Genomic DNA, 14,156 nt, shown 5'->3' with positions numbered 1-14,156 from the left:
TTCAGTCTACCTCCTCGTGTGAAGATTTTTACAACCAGTTCCCTCGCAGTAAAGAGCAATGTACTGCCTGCCACATACTCAAATAAAAGAAAAATCAGTATTTTAAATCTGATTGTTTTCCTGTACAGTAATAATGGAAAGCAGAAAACACTGCTGCAGTGCTGCTTGTCACATTCTGTTTGGTCTTCATATTTTCAATATGAGGTCAAATGACGGAGTCTTGAGTCATCCAGTGGCCTGGTTGATGACCAGTTCTTCTATCTAATGACTAATTCTGGCATTTAGCAAAAGGCTAAAAATATGCCTATGATCATAGGCAGAATGCAGTTATTTTAAAAAGAGACTTTGGGGCCAGTTGCACAAAATTATAATGAAACCATGGTAATAACAGGCAATAGCTATAAGGGTTAAATCATAAATTACGAATATTTTAGGGCCGGGTACAGTGGCTCACGCCTGTAATCTCAGCACTTTGGGAGGCTGAGGAGAGCGGATCACCCGAGGTCAGAAGTTCAAGACCAGCGTGACCAACATGGAGAAACTCAATCTCTCCAAAAAATAAATAAAAATAAATAAATAAATACAAAATTAGCTAGGCATGGTAGCGCATGCCTGTAATCCCAGCTACTTGGGAGGCTAAGGCAGGAGAATCGCTTGAACCCGGGAGGCAGAGGTTGCTGTAAGCCGAGATCACGCCATTGCACTCCAGCCTGGGCAACAAAAGTGAAACTCCATCTCAGAATATTTTAACATCAAGTTCTGACGTTAGTATGGCACTATATAGGGAGGTCTAAGTCCCCAACTGACCTATTTTTGTTAAATATAAATAAACATATTCAGGCCCTGATCTTTCCAACTTCTCTTTGACATTTTCATTTGCCAAATATTTACTGGGCACCTGCTATATATCAGGCACTGTGCTAAGTCCAGAGGATGCAGAAGAGAACAAAGCAAATGCAGCACCCGCCATCTCAAAGTTTACATTCCTGCTTGAAGTCTGCAATGTGACAAACTTCTCCTAGGCTGCCAGGACACCACTCTGGAGTTTTTCCCCGCCTCCCTCATCACTCTGTCTCCTTCACTGGCTCCTTTTCTTTTGCTTTTCTCTTAAACATTGGTTGCCCCAATTCTTAGCCCTCTTCTCTTCTCCCTCAGTATTTTCCCAGAGAAATCTCCATTTATTCCCATTTTTGTATTTCATTTATATAGTAAAGTTACGTTTAGATCTAGATAGATATATAGATTATTATGTGCCAAGATCTGTTATAACCACATTACAAATATTAACTCATTTAATCCTTGTAACAACTATTTGAGGTAGATACCATTACTTTACCCATTTTCCAGATGAGGACACTGAGTCACAAATTGGTTAAGAAGGTAGCAGAACTAGAGTTTAAACCAAGACAGACCATGACCTAGACCATTATGCTGTGCACACTCCCATGTCTTCAATCTGTCACCTCTGTGTGGATGCCTCCCCAATGCAGATCATTAAGTTGTCATTTTCTATATTCAGTCTCATATTTTATGGCTGAATAAATGGCTGCTAGACATCTGTACCTGAACTTTCCTCACATAACTTAGAAACAATGTGTTTTCTAGTCTGAATGGTCGTGTCATCCCAAAATTATTGTGTTGAAATCTTAACCCCAAGATAATGGTATTAGAAAGTGAGGTCTTCTGCTCAAAACTGCTGCAGGTTTGCAGCTCCTGGTATCTGTGTCGGTGAATGGCCCTTCTTGCCTTGATCCACAGGGATGGGGAAGGGGATGTCATTAATATTTTGTTAATTAATACTGATTAATTAATCCAAAAAGAGTGAGGCCTTCTGGAAGGTGATTAAGTCATGAGAGTGAATCTCATTAATGGGATTCGTGCCTTTATGGAAGAGACTCCAAAGAGCTGCCTTGCCCTTCTACCATGTGAGGATGTAGCATGAAGGGGCCTTCTATGCACCAGGAAACCTGTCCTCACCAGACGCTGAATAGACTCATGTCTTGATCGTGGACTTCCCAGCCTCCACAACTGTGAGGCATACATTTCTGCTGTTTGTAAGCTATCTAGCTTATGGTATTTTGTTATAGCAGCCCAAATGGACTAAGACAGTACTCAATTTATCAAATTCCTTTTCTTTCATGCTCTCCATTATATGTTCAGGTCCTTATCAATGTCCTCTTATAACTGCCTCCTAACAGGTCTCCTTAATCCAACAGTTCTCAAAGTGTGATCCAAGGACATCTAAGAATTTTTGAGACCCTTTCAGGAGTTCACAAGACCAAAATTATTTTCATAACAATACTAAGATATTATCTGGCTTTTTTACTGTGTTGACTTTTGCACTAATGGTACAAAAAACAATGGGTGATAAAACTGCTGACAACTTAGCGTGAATAGAGCAGTGGAAGCAAACTATACTAGAATTCTATACTAGAATTTCATTTTATTCATCACCACCATACACTCCCAGTTTAAATTCTAAGATGCCAGGTTCACTAAAGAATATCTTTGATGAAGTAGTAAAATATATCGATTTTTCACAATATTGACTCTTGATTACACACCTTTTAAATATTCTGTGAGATGAAATAGCACACATAAAGCTCTTCTGATATACTGAAACAGTCCTTGTCTCAAAGAAAAGCAATTGTGTAGCTGTTTGAATTGTAAGTAGAAGTAGCCATTTTTTCAGAGAATGTTAGAAAAGGATAATATCCATATGAATTCGGATATTAGAAAAATTAGAATATTAGAAATCTTAACAAATATGATTTTTTGTATTATATATTGAAATGTGTCAACATTTGGAAGTTCTACATAACGTGGGGAACCAATATTTTCTAGATGACCAGTGCATTTGGTTACAAGACCATACATGGGTAAAAGGTTCATTCAAAATTCAATATAGACCAATGGATTTTAATCCATCATAGTAACAAATATGGTTTCAGATTCCACATTGCAACTAAGCATTATGAAACTACCACTATTGTATTTTGGTTTACTAGCAAAGAATGTCAGATACTCTAAGCTTGTAGGTCCCCAGCTATCACACAAACCCACTGCATGCAACCACTTGGGCCCCTTGGTATCCCCCTCCATAGGACTCAGAAAGCAAAGGTAACCAGTGCAAGAATGAAGTTCATACTGATTGCTGCACCATGAGTAATGACTCAAGAATTCTGTGTCTAATGCCAGCAACTTGAAACTGTAGAGGTTAATGTTTTAGCTTATAAATGAGGTAAAATCTCAGACTGTTCACAGTTCTTGACAGATAATGATGAGAAAATTGTTTAACTAAGTGAAGTGGTCATGTGAGGCAATCCTGGAAAATAGATTAGAATGATTAGGATAGAGATGGCCTAAGGAGTACGATTATCTACAGGTGATAGACAGCTACTGAAGGTGTTTTAGTACAAGTATAACACAGCAAAAGTGTTACCTTATTGAAATTAATCGGAGTGACATGCTAACTACCAGTGTAGAACTGGACAGAGTGCTTACAGTGAAGAAGGCATTGTGATAAGGCTTCTATTTAATCTCTGTTACAATTGAATAATGTAATAATAATAATCATTAACATTATATATATATAGTACTTGTTATGTGAACAGCTTTAAATATATTAACTCACTAAATGTGTAAACAACGTTATAAGGTAAATATTGTTATTGTCTATCTTAGTACAGGTAGCTATAACAGAATGCCACAAGCTGGCTGGCTTTAACATCAAACATTTGTTGCTCACAGTTTTGGAGACTGTGAAGGCATCAGCCAACTCAGTGTCTAATGAGGGCACCCTTCTCAGTTTGTAGACAGCCGTGTTCTCCATGTATCCTCATGTGGCCTAAAGAGTGAACTTTAGTCTCTTTTTCTTATAAGGATACTAATCCTATTACTGAGGCGCCATTCTCATGACCTCATCTAAACATAATTAACTCCCAAAGGCCCCACCTCCTAATACCATCCCACTGGGGGTTAGGATTTTAAAATATGAAATTTGGGAAGACATAAACATGTAGTCCACAATATCACCATTTTACAAATAAGGAAACTAAGGAATCTAAAGATAAAATATCTTGCTCAAATTCACAACAAACCAAAAACAAGTAAATGGTAGAAGTAGGACTTGACTCTAGGAAGTCTTTCTCCCAGAGACTATGTTCTCAACCATTATCCTATACTACACTATTCTTAGGTAAGGCATATGGATTCATTATACCCATTTTACAGCTATGCAAAGAAGTGTAGAAAAATTAGGACACTTACCCCAAGTCATAAATCCAGTACGTGTTGAAACTAGGACTATATTTCTAAATATAAAAAAGGAGAAGATTATATAGTCAATTATATAAATTTAATTAGTATCCTTATTTTGATTCTTTTCCACTAATCCTTTCGTGGTCTGATGTAGAGGGATTCCTTTGGAGATTGTTACATGAGCAGCATGACCCAGATTCCGTGGGACTTGCGGTCATAATCCTGATGACCAAAATAGGAAAATGAGGTAAGCAACGCCCTACAGGATGAAACCATTTAACTTTGAACTCTGACTGAGAATGACAGGAACCCAACTCAAAACTCAATGTCAGCAATAACTGGAACCATGGCCTCACTTCTCTCTCTCTCTGTTCTCTCTCTGCCGTCTCTGCTTCTCTCTGTCCATTGACATCATTCTTACAGATTTGTTCATAAAGCTGAAACTATGTCTATCATCATCCCCAGACTCACATCTTACTAGCTTCACCACCACCAAGAGAAAAAAAAAATTCCCTGGTTCCAGCTCAACAATACCCAGGAAAGGATGCTGTTTGGCCTAACTTGAGTCTTTCTTTCATTTTATGACCAATCCCTGTGCACAGTAAGGTAATCTGCTAGTATAACCCAGGTCCCTTGTCTATCCCTGGATGGGGACAAGCTTGCAGAGTGTACAAAGAACAAGTCAGGAAACAATGATTGATAGTCCCTTCTACAACCACGCTACTGTAATTGGAGAAAAGCTGTTCCCACTCAACCAAAAAAAAAAAAAAAAAAGCAGAGAGAGAAGTGGGATAGTGATCTCAGGCAAATAGAAGCAATAGAGCTTCACAATATCTGAACAGGGACTCTCTATTTGGCTTTGGCACCCTTTACATTGGAAGCACATTTTGAAATTCAGTACATAATTCAGTTCAGTCCAAGGCTGGGTTTCTTTGCTTTATTTATTGATATCTTGAGTTCCCTCACTGAGTAACTCAATGAGACAATAATTTTCTTGGGGATGGGGACTGAATTCACACATTTTCTAGGGATTTTTGTACACTTAGTAAATTCCCATTGAAAAAAGTCCAGCCAACTTTCCTTGCCATGCTATAAATGTAAGAATGTTTGGTTTATGGCAGCAGTAGTTTTAGGAAGCCTACCATTGTTTGGAATTCTTCCCCTGTGGTTCCCAGTTGCTCCCAAGGTGATGACCCCCACACCATTTTGTCTTCAAAATAGCTCACTGTTGAATCAAACAGGGCCAGCCTCAGCCAGAAAAAAAAAAAAAAGAAAGAAAGAAAGAAAGAAAGATAGATAGATGTGAGAGCAGTAGTCTCCTAAAAGCTGAGCCTTGGCAATATATTATACTAACAGTGGACATTTAATTCAGCTACATTGAGCTACATTGAGCTGAATTAAATGTCCATTGAGTTCTGACTTTGTGGTGGTACTTAACATATTCCAGATTTTTCTTTGTTTGTTTGTTTTTGAGACGGAATCTCGCTCTGTCACCAGGCTGGAGAGCAGTGGCATGATCTCGGCCCACTGCAACCTCTGCCTCCTGGGTTCAAGTGATTCTCCTGCCTCAGCCTCCCGAGTAGCTGGGGCTGCAGGCGCGTGCCACCACGCCCAGCTAATTTTTGTATTTTTAGTAGAGATGGACTTTCACCATGTTAGCCAGGATGGTCTCTATGTCTTGTCCTCATGATCTGCCCCCAAAGTGGGCACCTCGGCCTCCCAAAGTGCTGGGATTACAGGCATGAGCCACCGCACCCAGCCTTCAGATTTTTTAATGTTTATGTTACATTCTTAACATGGCCATTTTTAAAACTTAAAATAATGTCTACTATTTTTTGACTTCTTGGTTAGGTGTTTCTACATATCTTAGCTAATTCAACTAAATTAAAGTTAGCATTTACACACACACACACACACACACACACACACACACACACACACCATTAATGATTAAAGAAGATGAAGTCTAGAGAGATTAAGGATTATACCTAAGCTCATAACCCTTCTATGTTGTGAAGCCAGAGTTTCCAACCAGGTCTGTCTGACTTCCAGAGCTGCCTTATGGCACTATTTGGCTAGAAAATTCACATCCTAATTGAATTTCTAACTATTGTACAGTTAATATTTCCTTTGCAAGACATTGGTGTGCATTCAGTCCAAATGGAAATATTCACCTCCTAACACAGTGACACTTTCTCCTCCACACATCGAGCATGGAATTTCCAAACATTCAAAATCATCTTCACATTAAGCCATTTGTTTAGAGAAGTCCCCATCTTGAACACTTGGAGCTGTCAAGAACCAGAGGCAAATGTGTGTTCCCATGATACAGAAATGATTTTCTAAAATTATCTTCAGGAACAAAATCATAACAAAGATTTTGGGTGGTGGGGGGAGAATCTTTTTTTTTTTTTTTCATTTTGTTTCATTTTCTGAAAAGATTTTCCTCAAATGTTCTAAAAATCACATTTGGGGTAGAAATCAAACAAGACCAGCCTCAGTCAAAAAAGAAAGAAAGAAAGAAAGATAGGTGTGAGAGTCACAGTCTCCTGCAAGCTGGGCCTTGGGGATGTCAGTTATGTGTCAACACCTCTCCTCTGGTAGCAGTGTTAGTACAGTCACCAAGAAAGGCAAAAGAAAAAATCTTCACTCAGCAGCATGAGCCCAGAAGAGACAACCGAAGAGAATGGCAAAATGGTGTCAGTAAGCAGAATAACTGTGGGTAAGAGAAGGGAGTCATGTGGTCTAAACACAAGATTCTGTTTCTCTTTCACTATAATGACTATGGAATCCTGTGAGATAAAACACATTTGTTAAAAAGGGAAGATGTGTCCCCTTTCTTAAGTTGAGTAAACATGGTCTGCATCCAACAAGATTGTATCACAGAGAGAAATGATTCCCCAAATTTTCCTATGAGACCAAGGAACCAAAGGAGTTTGAACAGTGCATTTTTCAGTTTTTTTTCTTTCTTTTCTGAAAGAAGTTAGAATGTACCAGCTGATGTCACTGACATAACTTGATACTCCTGAGGAAGAGGAGATAGAGACAAAAGGGAAGAAAATAAATTTAAATTGGCATGCTCTTGACTTTACCAGCTGGCTGAAAGAGCATTTTTCCTAATGAATCGGAAGCAGTTCACAGCCTAACTGTAAGTGGGCGGAAGGCCCTGGGATAGCTTAAAGAAATATACAAAAACTAACATATGTGTAACGATTTTCATATTTTTGCTTTTTATATATTCTTGTTTATCAGAATATTCAACTCCAAAGAATAACAGGTGGTCTGTATGCTATGTACAAACATAGATAGATAGATAGATAGATAGATAGATAGATAGATAGATAGATAGATAGGATATAAAACCTCAACAGTTCTAGGTTTTATGGAGAGAGAGAACTTATTTATTTTGTGTATGGTTTGGGGTTTGGGATATATGTGTGTGTGTATTTATAAGCCAATTTAAAAAAACATTTTTATGTATCCACACATTAGGAAATATAATGAAAAAAAATCTGACAAAAATTCCAAGGAATAAATGTAACAAAATTTGCAAAATTTATGTGAAGATTTATTTTTAAAAGATTTATTTTTATTTATATAAATGTATGGAGTGAAAGTGTAATTTCATTACATTGATATACTGCACAGTGTTGAAGTCAGGGCTTTTAGCATATCCATCACTGGAGTAACACACATTTTACCCATTTCTCATCATCCACACCACTCTTATCCCACCCCAGAGTCTCCACCATCTAGCATTCCACACACTACTTGCATGTGTACACATTATTTAGCTCCTATTTATAAGGGAGAACATGTAGTATTTATCTTTCTGTGGAAGACATTTTTAAAACACTGAGAAAGGGAACCAAAGAAGAGTTAGACAGGTGGAAAGGCATACCATGTTCTTGGATAGGAAGGTACAGTTAATAAGAATACCAATTTTCTCCACCATAATTTATACAATTAACATGATATTATTAAAATAACTAGAGAATTTTTTTCAACTAAGCAAGCTTATTCCAAAGTTTTTATATAAAATGAACATACAAAAGAGGATAATTCTGGAAAAGAGGTATAAAGTGAGGGACTAGACTTACTAGGTATTTAAAATATATAATAAAGCTATAATAATTGAAACAATCTGTACCTGCACTTGACTAAACAGAGAAATCAGTGGAACACTATGGAAGCCGAGAATTAGATGTAAATACCTAACAGTGTTTAGTCTATAATAAAATGGCATTAGAAATTTTGAGAGGAAAATGGATTTATAAAGTTACAGAAGAAACCATCGTGGGTTTTTAAAAAATGTAATCTGACAGTGTAAGATAGTTTGTACACATGACTCAAAATACGGAAGCCTAACAGAACAAGTGAACATTACCGTAAGAAACTAAAAATGGCCAGAAACAGTTGCTCACACCTGTAATCCCAGCGCTTTGGGAGGATGAGGCAGGCAGATCGCCTGAGCTCAGGAGTTCAAGACCAGCCTGGGCAACATGGTGAAGCCCTGTCTCTATAAAAAATACAAAAAATTAGCTGGGTGTGGTGGCACATGCCTGTAGTCCCAGCTACCCAGGAGGCTGGGGTAGGAGGATCACCTCAACCCAAGAGTTTGAGGTATCACAAAAGGGATATTAAGGGCTCAAATAAATAAATAGTAAAGCCATCCACTGAACTGAAAAAAAAAAGTAGAAAAGAGTACAAATAGATAATTTATAGAAAAGGAAATTAAAATGAGAAATGCAAATAAACTTCACATTGAAATATCGTTTTTCACCTATCAGGAAGATAAAGATCTAAAACTTTTATTGCATACTCTGTTGGCAAGTCTATTGGGAATGGGCACTCTCACTCATGTTGACGGGAGTAGGTACTGGTAAAATCCTTTTCGAGTGTGATTTAGCAACATCTACCAAAGCTATAAATATGCATACTTTTTACCTAGCAAAGGTTATCCGACAGATCTGCCACACATATAAGTGGAATATGAAAGCATAAGGTTATACATTACAGCTTTTTTATTGTAAATATTGGACACAGCTTAATATCCTTGCATAGGGGCTGATAAAATCAAATTTGGTTCATCCATTTCAGTGTACTTACTCCATACAGCTACAAACACTAAAGAAAAGGACAAAACAAATCCAAAGCATATATATCATGATCCTAAATTCCAGTTTCCAGGGCAGTCTGGGTTTATGCTTGTTGTTCTGGTGTTCCATCCAATTGACATTGCCTTGTACTCTCCAAAGTTATCTGTCTATTTAACAAATAATTTGGTTGTTGCAATGGAGTAAATGTTTATGTTCCCCCAAAATTCATATGTTAAGGTCCTAATTCCCTGTGTGATGGTATTAGGAGGTGAGGCCTTTGAGAGGTAATTAAGTCATGAGGGTAGAGCCCTCATGAATAGGATTAGTGCCCTTATGAAAAGACTCTGGGGAGCTCTTTTGCCCTCTTTCTGCTATTTGAGGATACAACAGTCTGGAACCAGCAAGCTGGTTCTCACCAGAACCCAGCCATGCTGGCACCCTGATCTCTGACTTCCAGCTCCAGAATGATGAGAAATAAATTTCTGTTGTTTATATAGTCTATAGTATTTAGATTGGTGTAAAAGTTATTGCACAACTACTTTTGTACCAACTAATAATTGAAAAAAGCACAATTACTTTTGCACCAACCTAATAATTTGTTCCAGCAGCCCAAACTAAGTGTACTAAGACAATCACTCTAAGTGTACTTCACTTTGGAAGTGAGAAAAGGGATTGGGGTGAGGCAGGGAATGGGATATGAGGTTAGATGAAGGGAAAGGGAAGGGAAAGACAACTTGATGCTTCCCAGACAAATGGGTACAATTCAATTCTCTTTTTGACCCTATCAAAGCTGTAAGCTATAGATGGTAAGTCTCTGGAGCCATGAGAACCTCAGTTCAAATACTGGCTGTACAATTTACAATCTATATGACTGTGGCCAATTCCTTAACCTCTCTCTGCCTCAGGTTTCTCATCTATAAAATTGAGATACTAGCACCTATCTCATTAAGGTTATTGAGAGGATTAGATGAACTAATGTATGTGAAGCACTTAAAACAGAGTCTGACACCTTTGAAGCACTATAGATGCATAAACTATTACTGTGATTCATGTCACTCTTAGTGTGGCTACCTCATCCAGACCTTGACAAAGTCAATATATACTGAAAGACTCAACTACTGAAATAAATCACAACTAAGATCTACATATAAACTGCATTCACTCATCCAGCACATTTTTTTTTTGAGCATTTATACTTATGCTCTGAACTGAGCTCTAGGAGAATAAAATTATATAAAGCACAGGAGGAAAATAAGATGATTTGGTATAAAGCCCACATGCATAAGATGAAACTATTATAAGATAGGTTGATTATGAATTTTTAAAACTTGATTAAATTAAGCAAAAACAAATGGTCTACTTGCCAGTAAGTTTGTTAATCTTTTGATTATCTGATAATCTTAACAGAACTTCAAAACAGAATAAAAAATTTTAATACAGGCCGGTTTTAGCTAATACTGAACAATACAGGGGTACTTAACTGCACTTGCCTGGTCAAGAACAAACTAGCTCTGCCACTTTCCTTGTGTACCTTGAGCAAGAAATATACCTAAACTTTCTCTCCATTAATTCTTCATATTTAAGATGAGCAGCACTAGCTACCAGTTCATATGGTGTTATAAGGATTAAATGTGAGGCAGTTACCTAGTGTTTAGCCCATAAGAAATGCTCAGTAAATACTTGCGAGCATCATAATTATTATTTCTCTGAATTTAAACAAGTAGTACTTATATCTCTATTCATATTACATCTTCTCCACCTGATTTGCCTTCATTTTTCTCCACATAAATGAGACTAAACATAATTCATTATTGTTAAAGTATTGAATGTTTTTTAAAATGCATTTCCAAAAAAACAGTGACATGCTGATGTTTCTCATAGCAGGAGTATAAACTAACTCCCCTTCAGGGAGTTACATAGCCATCTCTTTGTTTAGGTGATTTCTAGACTTCCTATTTAGGCAAGGCTCTGATCTAGAAGACATAACTTTTTATAATCCAGCTCTGATGACACAGCATGAGTGATGGAGCTATAAACAGACTCCCTCCTCCTCCCCCACAAACCATGTTTCTGTAGGATGAGGGCCCAGTCAGTGGGAATTCACTTGTAAAAGACTTGGAAATACTTTCTTCAGCACACAGCTGAGCACCAAAACTTTTCAGCTATACGCCATCTCTCTTACAACTATGTTCTAAGCCAAGAGAAAAATCTTGCTAAGTTATTTATGTTTATGGCATTTGATTTCTCATTCTAAAGTGTTAATATTACAAGTAACTTAAATAGCAGGCACAGTCTAAAGATTTAAAAAGAAGAAAAAGCTGATGAATTACTGATATACTTGCTAAAGTGAATATTAGGAATTTTAGTATCAGATGTTCTAAAGGGGGAAAAAAACATGTCTGAGAACTAAAGAGATTAGCTGAGAACTGAACTCTAAGGCAGGTATTTTTAGGAATCTTTGGTAGTGTTTTAATGTCAGTTAGCTTAAGAAACAAAGTAAAGTATTTGTGTCTCATAGTTGCTAGGCAACATATTGGATTTGATTTGGTTTCCAGTCATTTTAAAAAATAGTGCCATGATTATAATAGCAATAAAATAGTATTATCCTTTTCTCAATTCAATATTAAAATACTTAAGAACAGTTGGCTTTGATGGGGTCATTATTACTTAACTTTTATTTTTTCATTGTTTCCATATCCTTATTCCAGAATCCTGGAACCATGCACACTGTACTCTTAAAAAATAACTTACATCTTAATTGTGCATTATGCTGTTTTACTATTTTTAGATTAGACATTTACATAAAATTCAAGATACTGAAGTTTGTAGCCTTTTTTCTGAGTTTCTCCACACTTTGATCATCATATTCCTGAATCATCGATACATTTTCTTTTTAAGAAGGCAAGGGAGTAGTATGGACCTTAGAGAGATTTTCACTTAAAGTAGTTACAATATTGCTATTGAAAATGGTCAGCTTCAGATATTTTTAAAAAATATTTACACAAAAACCTAACTCCCCAAGCCAGAAAGATTAGGTATTATTAGTATTTATGTATTTTTGTGAATTTTTAACTTAGACGATATTTATGTTTTCTTATAAAGTTAACATACACTTTTTAATTTTTTTTAGTCAGGTACTACAAAGCAGTATAAAATAAAAAGTGGCATCCCTCTTCCTACTCCTTCCTCAAGTTACTTCAATCATATTCCCCAGAAATAATCGCTAACACTTTCTTACAACTCTACATATTTTTAAATTCTGCTTGGAAACATGTGCTACATTTGACACAACTCATTTATTGTTAGAGCTTGAGTGCAGTCTTTGTTACCACCCAACCAAGAGTAAAAAAGAAAAAATAGGTTTTTTTCAGGAAAAAAAAAAGAATCCCTGGACCCAAACATTTCTCTTCCAATTCTTTTCTGGTAGTAACTCTTTCTCCGCTTTCCATTTCTGGCCAACACAAACACACTATCCAATGACACAGCTAACTGACCATATTGGATGGGAACTTCTGGATGGAAGTTTTTCAAAGGTTAATGTATCTGAAGTAGTTTCCCAGCTCTTAATTTCGTCTAAGTGTAATGTACCAAACAGTTAATATCTCTCTTCTGTCTGTCATTTATTTCTATTAACTTTCTCTTTTTTATTGTTTACTCTCATTTTATTGTTTACATAAAAGTTTGAAGGGCTGGAATGATCTGGGCCTCTTGAAGGTACAGGAAGCCCACTCTAGGTACGCGTGCAAGCTAAAGCTGCACCAAGAAATTGTTACTAAGAGCTCTGTCTCACACACACACACACACACACACACACACCTTAAATCAGAAGGCTTTTCTTTTAGATTCTGTCCTCCAGGATCCAGTTTTCTGGATAGTCCAAACGATTTCCATCCTCCAGCCCCAGGAGAAGCTACTGTTCTTAGATCCAGTTTTGGTGTCTGGAAGGTTAGTTTCCTTCCTGTTTAGGCTTGGTTTCTATAACGTACATTCTGTTCTCTCTCGCCCAATTCTCCACTCCCGTTACCCACGCACACATGCACACACAAACACACACATGATCTTTGCCATAAGATATGTTTCCAAACTGTTCCTCAGCAGCCACGCTCTGAATTAAAGCCATCCTAGGTATTTGGCTTATTTGTCATCAACAAATTTTAGGGTGCCTGCCCAGCTCATGCCCTCTTGTCTGAGAGCTGCCTCTTCACTCTACCGTCGCAGTTGTTTATATCACATCACCTCCTTCCTCCTTGGCTATGAGCTGATTGGATGGCAGGTGGACCTCTGCCCCTTTTGCTGGTCCCATCAGATCCACTCACTTGAGAACGTGAACTAAGAATCGCAGTACTGAGAGTCAGCAAAAGCTAAAAAGATACTGACATGTCAGGAACTAGGGTGGCCATTTGGGGGTAATCATGCTGATGAGGAAGCAGAAAAAACCAGACTTCAGACAGAAGAAAACAAAGTAACAAACATTCAGAAACAATCAGAAACATGAGACCATGTGACAAGTAAAAGCAAAAACAAGAACTAGAACATAAGAGAGAACAAATACTCCCTAATTGTTGACAACTTTCCATTTTTTCATGAAGTACATACACAATTTTTGACCCTAAATCCTTTTTAATAGCTGAGAATCTGTTTAATAAACTCACCTTGGTTTAAGCTAGATTGATTGGACTTTTATGTCTTACAACCAAAAAAAAAAAAAATCCAAAATGTGGCACATATACACCATGGAATACTATGCAGCCATAAAAAAGGATGAGTTTGTGTCCTTTGTAGGGACATGGATGCAGC

Source organism: Mandrillus leucophaeus, unplaced genomic scaffold (assembly GCF_000951045.1).
Source record: "Mandrillus leucophaeus isolate KB7577 unplaced genomic scaffold, Mleu.le_1.0 Scaffold455, whole genome shotgun sequence".
NCBI lineage: Eukaryota > Metazoa > Chordata > Mammalia > Primates > Cercopithecidae > Mandrillus > Mandrillus leucophaeus.
Note: the sequence above shows the minus strand (reverse complement) of the source record.